General features: G+C 34.5%; 2 long non-coding RNA genes across 3 annotated transcripts in view; one reads left to right on the top strand and one right to left on the bottom strand.

Moving 5' to 3' along the window:
- The window catches only part of LOC127864696 (uncharacterized), a 65081-nt gene that overhangs the window by 1281 nt on the left and 51145 nt on the right, over positions 1–12655 (bottom strand). Inside the window, exons 1-2 of one of the 2 annotated variants that reach the window (XR_008042217.1) lie at positions 3605–4122; positions 190–307 (exon numbers count right to left, since the gene is read on the bottom strand). This is a non-coding gene — a long non-coding RNA (uncharacterized LOC127864696). Of the gene's footprint in view, positions 1–189; positions 308–3604; positions 4123–12655 lie in introns of those variants that run through there. The other variant, XR_008042218.1, reaches the window with a different exon arrangement.
- LOC127864691 (uncharacterized) lies at positions 6798–10639 on the top strand. Its single transcript, XR_008042212.1, has 3 exons — positions 6798–8665; positions 9223–9332; positions 9952–10639. It is a non-coding gene; the product is annotated as an uncharacterized LOC127864691 (long non-coding RNA).

The following is a 12655-nucleotide window of genomic DNA, read 5'->3' on the forward strand; positions in this document are numbered from 1 at the left end:
GCCAGCCCGCCCGCATTCGCCAATCTAATAACCAGTTTTTTCCTTCGGAAAACCTGGTTAAAAATAAACTGACAGACAGACGGTCAGACAGACATACATTCCTAAATTGTTTTAATAAAATTAAATGTATAGTTTTGCTTCAGTGACAATGTATTGCTTCAAATGAAGTGTTTGTTACAATTAACTTACATTTTAGACTGCCGAAACCCCGTTTATGCCATGAAAATCCTGAGCTACTGACATGCCTTTTCGACGGTTTTACACAATTACTGCCCCCGATTATTCCCTCCTCGCCTTGCCTTTTTTTCTGGAAAAATATGACATCTACAGTTTACAATAATTGACATTTTCTTCATGTTATTTAAAAAACAATTGTAGTCTAAACCGAGGTCAAATAAACAAGCACTCGTATAGGAGTACCAACTGACGTGTTTAATAGTAGTGTGATATAATCCATAGTGTGTAAGTGTCATTGCTTTTATTAATTCAGACAATCGTGACAATGCATGTCATTACTAGTGTTTTATATGATGAACACTTTCAAACTGGATTAATAAATAAGGGTAAACAACATTCTTCATCCAAATTTAATACCAAATACATGTATTATTCCTTATGGATACGAAACTGACCATTTATGCTACATTTAATTTATTAATTGAAAAATGGGATATCAGGGCTTTCCTTTAACCCGAGCTCCCGGGTTTTGACGCTTGAAAATTACACAATACCCTAGTGTGACTCTTGAGAAAATTACGTCATGCGTCACATTTGACCCGGGGGAATGTACCGACTTGCTTCAAAGAGATCAAAAGTTGTTAAGCAGGGTTGTCATTATGATTTAAAACAAGGGATTATTTTGGAACAGTAACCGATAAGGCCGGGGGTCAAGGGGGCCGCCCAGGCCCCCATGTGGGTCCAGGCTAAGCAATAGGGGGCCCAGGGTTCGCAAAGCAATGAAAAACGCCTCCTCCCAAAAATGCCGTGCAAAAATCGATATATAAACACAACTTGAAACAAACACTTTGTTCAACAAAACAAACTCTCAAAACAAGAACAAACACCGCATAATATGTTTTCATGTTTTATTTCGTTTATCACTGAAACATCATATATCAGCTATAAATGCAAAGTTCATAATTATTCCAAGAGACCATGCTTTTGCAGTTTCGGGTCTGCGGCTGAATAATTGTGTGGTATTTATACGCATGCATCTGAACAAAAGGGGGACACTAAATAAACTGTTGTTTAAGTCCAAATGGGTTTAGGTTTATGCATAAAACCGAAGTCTTCAAGATTTTAAATTTTCTTTTTCTTTGGTTCAGCCATTTTAAGAGTTGACTAATTTCTACCGCGCCACATGATTGGCCGTATGCAGACGCGATAACCAATCAAAAGCCATTTTACAAAACGAGGCAAGCTATTGGTGTGGCGGTAGCTAGTCAAAACAGCCCCCATTGTGTACACACCGGTCTTACTGACCTGACTGTAGTAACGCGAAAGGAATTGTGGGTAGCACTTCTTTTACAAGTGAAAGCGAAAGTAGGTCAGGTAATCGTGCTTCTGATAATCGTTATCAGTCTTAATAGAGATTCAAAATCACATTTTAACATAATTAAATAACATACATGTATCTTTAAACAACTTTCCGTTTTAAACAAGAAATAAAAACGATTATTCTTTTATAAACATTTTCATTTCTACGCAGAACTACTTTGGCGAAAGCATAATTCTGCAAACCAGGGAAATCTGATGCGTCTTAGTATAGAGGTTACAATAACATAGTGACATCACCATCTATGTATAGAATGAACAGCCCCAGGTCAAAACGCTATACGGTTATTCCTCGCCAATTATTGTCGGTTTGCGAGATCAAAACTTCCGATCGCAATTTTAAAGATTCGGGAAAAACAACCGATTTTCTGGAGATTTTAACCGTTCAATTTGATGGGCAATCGGTTAATAATGACAACCCTGGTTAAGAGTAATCGATAATTGGCTTGGGGCGGAGTATCTTTTGGTAGACGCTAACCGTTATCGCCTGTTTCCAATCATTGAAGCACAAGTCTGCCCAGTAGGCGGAGTTTTTCCCATTGAGAAATCTAGTAATGACCAATTAAAACACTGCTGGTTCGATGACGCGTGTATCAACGTTCCATTATTTATCTGAGCGTTTGTTATCAGCTTTTTGCAGAAACCACATGTATAAAAGCCACTAAAACAGAATGGACTCACCCGCATCAGCTTTAATAATATCCAATATATAATTATAACATCCATATCCACAATATTTTGAGAAATACTTCCACAATATGTCAGAATGTTTTTTCAATGCTGAAAACAGTGTACCCAACCCTGTTTTATTCCATGTTTGCTCCGTTCAAAGACGCGCGAAAGTTATGCTGGCATATGTACTGTCTACAACGTCAATTTACACGCTTTGCAACAGAGTTGCTAAAAATAACCATAGAAATGGTATAACTGACCGTGTGGCAAAGTGACAAATTTGGATGCTGCATGTGCTAATTGATTACAACATAGGTGTAATAATTTACCATTTGAGACGGCATAGAAAATCGGCGTGTTTGTCGCACGTCTTCGGTAAAGATGGCACATGAAATAATTAAATCCGGATTTGAGCCGTCCAGGGTCGATTTTGAGATAAATGTAAATCCGATTAGTTAGTTTAAAGAGGTATTTTGATGGTAAACGGCTGGCACTGACATGAGCAGTAACTGACGAAACATCTTCGCTACTTTTCAAAAACTGTACCATTCTACGAACGTTGCTAATGTCCGCCAACTATAAATTATCTATTAGCAAAGTAACGCACTGCAATATCATACTTAAAACAATATGTCAACCGAATTATATATTAATTGCATATTTGCTAAGTTACTTATTACTGGCTTTATTTTCTGCAGACAAACAAAACACATTTTATTTCATTCGCAAACGACGTATCTCTACCTGTTTTCGGACAGTCGTTTTCGGATACGGTATGGTTCGTTGATTTTAATTTATTTCCAACGATCTTGATAACATTTTTTATAGAATGACGAATACACATGCGGTGTAACTGATGGTCTGATTGATAAAATTTCGCATTGTACTCACAAGAAATTGCACATAGAAAGAAAATAAAGAATAACAATAAGCAAGGGCTCGAGGGGCTCTGTCCTCTATTCCCTTTATCCTACGGTCTCTGAATCTCTGCTTAATTTTCCGTATTTCGAGTTTGGGACAATTGACACCCCTGATATATATTATGTCATTACAAGTGCGAGTGTTTTTTCGTATTGATTTCACTATGCTCACAATGTTGGTCACAATGTATGTTTGCATTATCTAGTTTATTGACTGGAATATAAGAAATAAATGTTTAGATATTTGTAAATTTGTTGCTTTTTATATATTATATCTCAGTAATTTGCTTAAAGTACAAAAGATCATTGACTCTCCTGCGTTAAAATTATGACTCATAAAAATTTGATTTTGACTCTTGAAAATTTGGTCCTAAGAGTCATTGACTCTTGAGATTTGAGGTCTAAGGAAAGCCCTGGGGATATACATTAAAAATCGCATAAATCAGTGAAATACCTACATTTCCATCTGAATTGTCACTCAGCGTCCGAATTCGACAATCCGGCAACCGCGACAGTATTTTCACTAATAGTTCTCTTTGTAATTATCAACACCACTGTCCAATAGTTGACTTTTATCATTAACTCCAGTCACATAAATATGATCAACAATTACAATTATATCAATCTTTCTCTTAAACACAGTCTTTCAAAACCGTAACTTCTCCAACAAAATACAAGGTTCAATTAGCCTTCAAACTATGATCACTGGACACGTTCTTCTCTAGACATTGTTTCTCTGCGTTTATATAAACTCCCGAAGTGTAGTCGTGGTCTAAATTACTGTTTCTTTCACTTAAACTTACTGGAAACGCCCGCGTTTGTCAGGGATTGACATTTTGACAAGTCGCGAAAATAGATGACAGGAAATGCCGGTCTACACCGGAAGTGACGTTACGGCATTATTTTATTTAAACGCGTTCATTGATTCGTTCTTGTCAACAAATAGTGTGGTCTGCAGAGCTTACTATACGCTGTTCTACTGGGGAAAGAGTGACAAACAAACAGGTAAGCACTTTAAGAATTATGTAAAGTATAAGATGAAACATGTTGTAACTCGCAAATTTCTATTGCAATGATGAGTCATATATTTTCGTGGTATTACATATTTATCATTATGTTTTGGAAGTTTTTCTTGTGCTCTTTGGAATTTAAATTAAGATACATGTAAACAATCCGCGTGATAAGTTGGTAGTTAAGTAATTCTTAAACTGATGTGATAACAATAATTTAAAAGGTGTCTATACATGTGTATCATTTACTTAGCTATAAATAAAAAGGAGTTCGTACCTTGTGGACTTCGTACCATAAGTCTGTGATGTAACAGTTAACTGGAAATTATGTATTTATTTGTGGTACACAGTGCAACAGTCTCCAAAAGATATATCATTATGTACAATAATGAAACAAGCTATAAAGTGGTACAAATCTTCATTATCTAACAAAATAATTGCCATGCCAAATAACATAGATATTTAACTGAAATAATTCGCTTCCAGAACAAATCTGGTTAGTTTTCTTTAAAAAAGAAAGAAATCAAATACTACAATAAATAGTAATCTGCTGTGCTTATATAACATATGCAATGCAGATGCTTATAAATTAAGTTTTTTATGTAACTTTTGTAATGAACAGACCGATTTCAGGGTGATGAATGTCCCCCATATTGCAAAATTTAACTTGAGTGGGCATCCACAACCAATTGCTGGAAAAAGCTTCAAACAGACTGCAGTGTATTCTGTCTTCAAGGTACTGGGCAGTTGCACTAAGTAACTGTACATTAAATTAGTATTATGTCAGTATTTGTTCGTTATTATGTACAATAATCACTTATGGGAAGTATCTTAGTTTTGGGACTAATATAATATGTTATGATATACATATGAATTTTAAATAGTACTTTTGTCTTGTTTAATTTACCCCAAATAGATGTCCTACAGAACAATATCAGACCAATCACCATGTAGTATAGCCTAACAAAACCAGAAATTTCAGTTCATTTCCTGTTGTCAGATCCCAATGTATATTGATTATAGATTCGCTTTTATAATAGTTTGAATGTAAATAACTCTTTACTATAGACCTTTTTATGATTTTTATTCTGTAGAGCACATGTGAACAGTATACCACATACCAGAAAGGATTCGGAGGCAGTGCATGGTGTTGAATATTCTCAAATATGCGCCAGAAAGGAAAATGGGAGTGTGTTGAAGACATTGACAAACAATTTGAAAACTAGCCTCTGTGCTAAGCCTGGCAGTCTGTGGCTGATGACATTGTTTGTAGTCTCTCATGTTTGCTTACACTTATGATGACCTTTGTAAGACCTCAGTTCATGAACTCGTGAAGAATTATGGTTCATGAACTATTCACTGACAGTCCGTGAACAGAAAATGGGCCATTGAAAAATAGAAGGAGTGTTCATGAACTGTTCATGAACAGCAAAACCCTGAAGAACTTTTCAAGAACTGTGTTGTTCATGAACTGTTCAAGAACACTTCATGCCATTGGTGTTCATGAATAGTTCATGAACACCTCATGCCATAATGGTTCAAGAATAGTTCACGACCACTTCATGCCATAAGGGCTCAAGAATAGTTCATGAACACTTCATGCCATTAGGTTTCAAGAATATTTCATGAACACTTCATGCGATTAGTGTTCATGAACAGTTCATGAACTAAAATTTGAAGTACATTTCACAGACATGGCCCATTTTCTGTTCACTGACTATTTGTGAACTATTCATGAACTCGGTTCACGAACAGTTCACGAATTATTCGTGAACTGCAGAACAACATTTCGCAGGGGACCACAATCAAATCAGAGCTTGTAAAATCACAGTACAAAGACTTTTTATACGTAACTAAGCTGATAAATTCAATCCCATATTGTAGTTATCTTAGTTTGAGATAAATATTTAATGTCAACAATCTGAACCAAGATGTTTCTACGATTATGAGGACGATAACCCAAAATGTCCTGTGGATGTTCTAAAAATTGTTAACCTGTTTATTCATGTCAGTTGGTTTTACAGGAGATCATTTACAAAGGTGAAGTGAATGTAAGATAATTTAAATAGTATCAGACTTTATCAAATGGTTTTCAATTTATAGAACATGGGGTGATTAAACAATTTGTTCTTTGCCCTTACATATGATATACAGATAAAGGTTGCACAATTTTAGTACAAAAAGCAGTTAATATTATTATACATGTGTATCAAAGCTTTGGGTTGATTTGTATGACACACTGGGCACACTTAAACCCCTATACTAAAATAGAACACACTTAGTAATTCTTACAAATTCAAATATATCGTCAAAATATTGACTGAAACATGACCGCAATCTTTTTTGCTCACATTCATGTTTACCGGTAAACATACTATTATGTTGTTTCATGTTTTGCTGAATAAAACACACTGCATTTACCATTTAACAATACTTTGTGGTGGAAATAGTAATGCAATTTCATTGACAGGAATTTATGTGTGAATAACGTTCCAGTCTTCGAAAAACTAGTCAACTTTGTATAGGACAGTAGGTTCAGAAAACTGTGTACATAACCTACCTGCTACAGAATATAGTTGTAAAATAATCTGGTTTCATTGCTGTTATCAAAGTCATGACGGTGCAATTGACAACGATAATAAATAGAAATTACAACCCGGGTGTACATTGTCCAGGGTAATCATGGAACTTAGGCTGGAAATCCATGGTATAACATGGAATTCCATGGAAATCCCTGGAATTTGAAACAGTTTCCAGGGTTTTCCAGGGTTTTGTTCTAGAAATGTCCATGAAACGTGGACTTTTTTTCCAAGCATTTTCCAGCCTTGGATGGAAAAGCATGGAAAAGGAATGGAAAACGCTGGATTTAGGCTGGATAACCATGGAAAATATTTCCAGATAGCATGGAAAGTGGAACATAGAATTTTTTAAGCATGGAAAAGACTCTAACATTTTCAGCTGACCCTGGAAAAAACTTAGACTTTATAAGAGGAGAAAATAACTTATAAAAATGCAACACATTTTATTCAAAGTAAATCAGAGTTCAGCAATTTACACAACATATGAATAAAACATAAAACAATGTGCATAGTTTGGGCAGAAATAGTAGTAGTTATAGTAGTAGTAGTAGTGGTAGAAGTAGTAATGCTGAGGCTGGCAGTAGAATATGTTGTAGGAGTAGTAGTAAAAGTGGTTGTTGTATAAGTTGTATAAGCAGTTAAACTACTGATAATTATACTATTGGTGCAAATTTAAGTGACAGTAGCAGTAGTAGCAGTTATGATTGTGTTGTTGTTTTAGCATTTACAGGAATAGTAGCAGTAACGGTAGCAATAGTAGTATAAATAATAATAACAATACTAGTAGCAGCAGTAGTAGTAGTAGTTAAGGAAGTAGCATTAGCAGCAGCAGCAGTAGTAGTAGTAGAAGTAGTAGTAGTAGAAGTAGTAGTAGTAGAAGTAGCAGCAGCAGCAGTAGTAGCAGCAGCAGCATCAGCAGCATCAGTAGCAGTAGTAGTAGCAGTAGTAGTAGCAATAGTAGTTGAAGTACTAGTAGTAGTAGTAGTAGTAGTAGTAGTAGTAGTAGTGGTAGTAGTAGTAGTAGTAACAGCAGCAGCAGCAGCAGTAGTCGCTGCAGCAGGTGTTGTAGTAGTAGTAGCAGCAGCAGCAGCAGCAGTAGCAGTAGTAGTAGTAGCAGCAGCAGCAGGAGTAGTAGCAGCAGCAGCAGTAGCAGCAGCAGTAGCAGTAGTAGTAGTAGTAGTTGAAGCAGTAGTAGTAGTTGATGCAGTAGTAGTAGTAGTAGCAGTAGTAGCAGCAGTAGTAGTAGTAGTAATAGTAGTAGTAGTAGAAGTAGTAGTAGTAGTAGTAGTAGTAGTAGTATAAGTAGAAGTAGCAGTAGTAGTAGTAGTAGTAGTATTAGAAGTAGTAGTAGTAGTAGTAGTAGTAGTAGTAGTAGTAGTAGTAGTAGTAGTAGTTGTTGTTGTTGTTGTTGTTGTGGCTGTTGTAATAGTAGTAGTAGTTTTGCAGAAGTAGTAGTAGTAGTAGTAGTACTAGTAGTAGAAGTAATAGTAGTAACTTTCAAAGCAATGTCTACAAGTTTAAATTCTTTAACCCTGTTCAAGGTGTATACACACTCAATATTTAACTACAGTCCAGGTTTGCAATTAACAAACTATCTGATAAACCTGTGTGTGAGTCAGATATGTCTGCTGCTAATCTATTGGTTATAAAATATCACAGCCTTTTCTGATTGGCTGAGTTCAAATACAGAAAGTTTACCTGTTAGATTGAAATTCTGGCGTATTGTAGAAAATATGCAGGTTAAACTTGTTGTTAAAATGAAGTTAATGTAATGTTCACAAACAGTAGAGTTAATGAGTTTTTCCATTAACAAGAATTTCTTAAAATAATAATGTATGGATATCATTTGGAAAGTGACATGAAATATTGTTAAAAAGTGATGCATACAAGTGTTTCAGAAGTCTGTCTAGGAATAGAACAACAACTGAAGGTTTGTGCTTTTCATTATTTCTAAATATTCCTTTAAATTTATTCTTCTTATGTCATCATTGTAGACCTTTTTTATGTGACATTTTAGGTAAAAGTATGGCAAATATAGAAGTTTAAAAGCAGCTGTCACACACATTTTCACTAAGTGCAGTTTGCAGCTTGATAAAGGAAGTCCTATGTGGAGATATTAATAAGCTTGAATGTAGTATCGGAAGTTTATAATGCATGGCTAGGGAACTGAGGCTAAGGGAGTTATGTGCTGTGCATGATGAGAACTCAATGCTCATTAATGCTGTTAATGTTTATAAATAAATTAATTAAACCAATAGCATTGTTTTTTAGGTTTCACTGTGCATTTTCATACCAATAGAATTACACATCATTCTTATTATAGCAATAATAAATTTGTACTAATCATACCTACAAATTTTGTTATGCTATGCTTTGTGATGTATTAACTTCATTGTAAGTTATTATTTAAAGACCATTTTACTAAATATTTAAAACAATACTTGAATTATTTTCTATATACATTTTCATTATGTGCTTTAACTCTAGCTGACCAGTTGATGGAAGATACTGCAGAGTTTGGCAGGGAAATAACCCAAGACAGCAAAGCGGCTCTTTTGGCGCATTTACCAAGAGGACTAACATGGCCAAAATTCATGGTAAATATTGTTATGCCCCGGGCTCATATAAGTAATTTAGTGTTAACCACCTGAAAGTATTTTGTCTTTTTGGTATCCAATATTTTGGTCTAGTTTCAATTACAGGTTATTTTTATATGAATTAGCAAATTAGCATAACTTTCATATAGCAATATCTGAATATAAAATTCCTATATATGTTTGAGTTTCCAGATACATGCTAGTGTACCCCGTTTTGGGGCATTTAAGAAAACAACAATATAAATTTCAAAATAAAAGAGAGTCATATAAAAATATAAGTTAAATCACCAATTTATTCACTTGAAAGTCTCAGTTTTCCTGTGTGGTTGCCTGTTTGCAAGAAGATTAAAGCCCGCTTGCAAACTTTAAGAGAATAAATTTCAGTAAATGGAAAAGAATTAATTGCTAACTACTTAGGATCGTAAATGTTCGCTCAAATACAAAAAAGCCAGATGTACCGAATTGAGCAGTGATATGAAATATCTAAGATAGATTTAAATATGAATGAGCATTGAAGTATAGATATTCAATCATATGATTGCTGCACATTTACTTTTACAGATGAATGTAAAAAACTTATGACTTTCTTGTAATATTGTTTGCTTTGTTTTTCTTTCAGAGATCATGCAGGAGCCGTACAGTATAACAGCAGTACAAGTTCTATAAAAAAATCCACGACCTACTGAAGCCCAGCTAATTAACAAAAAAGTTTTTAAAAACTGTAATTTTATCCCACCTGGGTACTTATTATTTACTAAGCTGCCTTCACAAGTTTTAGACTTGCAATTATATTTTAAACTGTCACTTGGAAAGTAATACATGTACATGCATTATGTTCTGAATTTCTTTGAACAATAAAATTATATAAAAGTATTTTAATGAAATTGAGCACCTAAATTGCATTAAAGTGAAAGTAGCTGAGAAAAATAGTATCCTTGTGCTCATGGGCAGCTACATATATTGTGACAAACATGAAGTAGCTAAAATAACTTAAATTTTTTATTTTGTTTCTTGTATATCGTTTGTACAGGGTTCGTGAATTGTTACTGTATATTACTTGACTTGCTTGTATTTTGTTACTTTGAATACATGTTGTTAAGGTTGCATTATACTTTTTAACTTTTAAAGTAGCGCCTGTTCTGTTATGTAAGGGCCTGATTTATGATAATGGACCTAGAGGCTTTGTAAGCATGTATTAAACAACACTTGTTTGATCTGAATAATTTGTTAAATAAATGTAACACAATTTGTAATCTGATGTTATATTTTGATGAATTGTGAACAAAATAATACATCGAAGAAACTAAGGCATTATGTTGATTTTTTGTTTTGTTTTAATTTAACCTTAAATTATGATTTATTTAAGCTGTGAGTATTGTATTCATTTAATACATGAATATTGTTTTTAGACCAGAAATTTCTTTTTCCATTCAGTGACCATGGTAAACGCAGGACAATTTTCCATGTTATACCAGGCATCCATGGAATATTAAACAAAGAAAAACCCTGGAACATTTTCCAGGGTTTTCCAGCCAGCATGGAAAAAATACCGTCCGAATACTCCATGAAATCTGGAAAAACCTGGAAAAAAATCCATGGTTTTCCATGGTTTTCCAGATTACATGGAGTATTCGGACGGTATTTATTCCATGCTGGCTGGAAAACCCTGGAAATTGTTCCATCGTAATTATTCCAGGGAGCCTGGAAAACCATGGAAACTATTCCAGGCTATTTCCACATACCATGGACAATTTTCCACCTTTTTTTTTTTAAATTGACGCTGGAAAAGGCTGGAAACTTAGTCCGAATACTCCAGCCTCATATTTTCCATGGATTTCCATGGAAAATCCTGGACAAAGTACACCCGGGAATTGCAATAACAGCCACACAAATAGATATGTGTATCATTTAATAATAGGATTTTTGAATATCTTGTTAAGAAACTAAGCTGTAATGTATTTGGACTGGCATTTGTTAGATAATTACGGTGAGACAGGTCATAGTTAGGGATGACAAAACTTTTTCATAACATTCGGGAAGCTGTGATTCTTGTGTCATCAGCCAACCGACTCTTTGACTGCCGAAACCGATTGCTATTGTCGTTATCTTTCTAAAGGAACATTGATTTATTCCTTTTTGTTTAAGAAAATTGCTAGTTTCAATACGTTTTTCAACGTTTAATTGACTTAACAGACTTACACCGATTTATACATAAAATATATTTAAGTTGAATGCTATATACTTTTGATTTCATATTTAGGGGGTCCACTTCAGGGATCATATTTTTGTCGTAATAATTCGGCAATAAATAAATAAAAGTCGCGGATCTGATCGACAGAACAGCTGAAAGTTATTTTTATGGGTGGAACATCGCATCAAATAGTACACAAGAAAAATAATATACATTGTATAAATCTTCAGTAAAAATCGAGTTAGTGTATAAATCTTCCGTAAAAAACTGACGGACTGACCGACATGTGCTGAACAATATACCCCGAACAAGCCACATAAGAAATGCAACATAACTCACTCTAAAAGTAAAAAACATCTGTGCAATGATATATTTTCTTCAAATGGTAAGATGAACAAACAAGAGGGCCTGAAAGGCCCAAAGTCGTTCACCTGAGATAACAAGATATTATTGGGACAAATATTGTGACCAAAATTCATGAAGATCGGAAAATAAATGTGACCTCTCGAGTTTTAGCAATGTTTTATTATAGCAATATAAGGAAAAATGCCCCATCCCCTGGCAGCCATGTTTTTCAACCAATTGTAACCATTTTCGAACTGATCCAAGATATCATTGAGACTTATATTCGGGCCAAATTTTATGAAGATTGGCAATATAAACATGGCATCCACAGAGTTAACAAGGCAATTGTTGATGGCTCACGACGACCATAAAGCGATCACAAAAGCTCACCATGAGCATGTTGTGTGATTACACTCAATGCGTTCAAATTTTTCTCACAGGCTTTGCCATTGACCTTTATAGTATGGATGGCTTTGTTATTATTTATTGCTATCATGTACCTGCAATATTGTGTGTATGTTTACAATACGCAAAGCATATGACATAAATAGACTAATTGAGCTTATAATAATCTGATTACTATAGCCAGGTCAATTAAAGACTTAAAAAACATTTTTGTTGTCCTGATTTCATGAAGACTTGAGATATTTAAGCACATAGAGTTTCAAGATATTATTGCTGCAAATATGTTAAGCTTTATAACATCTAACTGGCCACAACTCATAAACAGAGGGTTTAATATACAAAAATGTTCGTCAGGGTCTGTAGATTTCAGAAAAAGATGTCG

This window comes from Dreissena polymorpha, chromosome 1, assembly GCF_020536995.1.
Source record: "Dreissena polymorpha isolate Duluth1 chromosome 1, UMN_Dpol_1.0, whole genome shotgun sequence".
NCBI classification, from domain to species: domain Eukaryota; kingdom Metazoa; phylum Mollusca; class Bivalvia; order Myida; family Dreissenidae; genus Dreissena; species Dreissena polymorpha.